This window comes from Oryx dammah, unplaced genomic scaffold (assembly GCF_014754425.2).
Source record: "Oryx dammah isolate SB20612 unplaced genomic scaffold, SCBI_Odam_1.1 HiC_scaffold_13, whole genome shotgun sequence".
Lineage (NCBI taxonomy): Eukaryota > Metazoa > Chordata > Mammalia > Artiodactyla > Bovidae > Oryx > Oryx dammah.
Genome location: NW_024070197.1, coordinates 56,141,507 through 56,143,180, shown reverse-complemented (window position 1 = coordinate 56,143,180; position 1,674 = coordinate 56,141,507). Strand labels below are relative to the sequence as shown.

The 1,674-nt window shown below is 46.1% G+C and overlaps 1 non-coding gene across 1 annotated transcript; it reads left to right on the top strand.

The window, feature by feature from the left end:
• The first annotated feature begins 1,261 nt into the window (after positions 1–1,261).
• On the top strand, positions 1,262–1,393 carry LOC120873400. Its single transcript, XR_005723470.1, has one exon. It is a non-coding gene; the product is annotated as a small nucleolar RNA SNORA70 (small nucleolar RNA).
• Positions 1,394–1,674: the final 281 nt, after the last annotated feature.

Sequence of the window (1,674 nt, the reverse complement as noted above, 5' to 3'; positions counted from 1 at the left end):
GTCCACAAGAAGATACCACTAACACACTTACTGGAGTGGCAAAAATTGAAAAGTCTCAACAGTACTATCAGTTCTTAGCAAGAATGTAGAGCAACTGTTAATTGTGTAATTCGGAAGCAAATTACATGGTAAAGATGTTTGACTCTCTACTGATGTTTACCACGTGCATAGCCTATGAGCAAGCATTCTACTCCTGCATACAGTTGGCCCTCCGTAATCTGTGAGTTCCACATTCGTGGATTCAACCAACCTCAGACCGTGTACCGTGTTTGCAGTCCACACTGGCTGAATCAGCAGGTGGTGAATCCATGAGTGCAGAGGGCAGGCTATGAGGCTTAAGCATCCTGAGAGTTTTGTATCCACGGCAGATCCTGAAGACAGTCCCCTATGGGTACTGCGAGACAACAGTGTGCCTGCCAGAAGTGCATCCCTGTGTCCCCTAAGGACATGTACAAGACTGTCTGTAGTGAGGGTCCTGCTGTCCCTCTCCTGTATGTGTTAACTGTGTGTCTATACACAGCAACCTCAAATGACTGAGCTATAAGCAACATGGATGGACCTCACAAGTATAATTTGAGTGAAGGGAGCTAACAGCACAAACAGCAAAGAAAAAAAATGGAAAACCACAAATTACTAGGCGGATATACAGGAAAATGTAGGATATTTGAGAGATGGATTAGTAAAAAAAAAGGTGACGCAGAATGGAGCTCAGCACATATATACAACGTGGATACATTCAAACACTGCAGTGTGAGAAAAGTGAAATGCAGAAAAATGCACTCAGTGATACCATTTATACACATTAAAAAATACAAACAAAACAATATTATATGTTGCATGGAACGGACATACAGATGAGTGGAAGTATAAAACTGGACTGAAAGGGACATCTGAGAGTCAAGACAAAGACTGAGTCGGTGGAGGAGGCAGTGACCGAGACAGGGAAAGGCGGTGTTAACTCTGTTGTGTGTCTCCTTTCTTTTTTAAACACTGGAAGTGCTGCTCTGCCCGGTACAAATGTAAAAGCAGGCCTGCTTACAGAGAACTTATACCGATCCTTCTCCAACTCCTAAAGACTAAAGAGGAAGGAACACTCCCAAAGACGTTCTATGAAGTCACTATCACCCTGATACCAAAACCAAAAAGACTCCACCAAAAGAGAAAACTACAGGCTAGTCATTTTGTTGACTACAGACCCAACAAATCTCAACCAAGTATTAGCAAACTGAATCCAACAATACACAGAAAAGGCCATAAACCATGGCAGCCAATGGAGCTGACTGTACTCTCTTCCCCATGGGGCCCAGTGTGCGATGGCTGCACACGGCAGCCTCAGTAGGGTATGCAGCCTGATGGCCGGCTCCAGCTGCCCTAAGGGGCCTTGGAGACAGCCCTTTCCAGTGGACATGCGTGACTGGCATGCCGCCCCTAGTCTAGACTCCAGACAGGTGTGCACAGTGCCTTTGGAAAGCCCCAGGGCACACTGGCCAGGGTCCACATGGCCCAGTTCATCATATCCATCTGCACCAAGCTACAGAACAAGGCACCTGTGATTGAGGCCCTCCACGGGGGGGGGCCAAGTTCAAGTTCCCTGATCTCCAGAAGAGCCACATCTCCAAGAACTGGGGATTTACTAAGTTTAATGTGGATGAATTTGAAAACATGGTGCAGAAA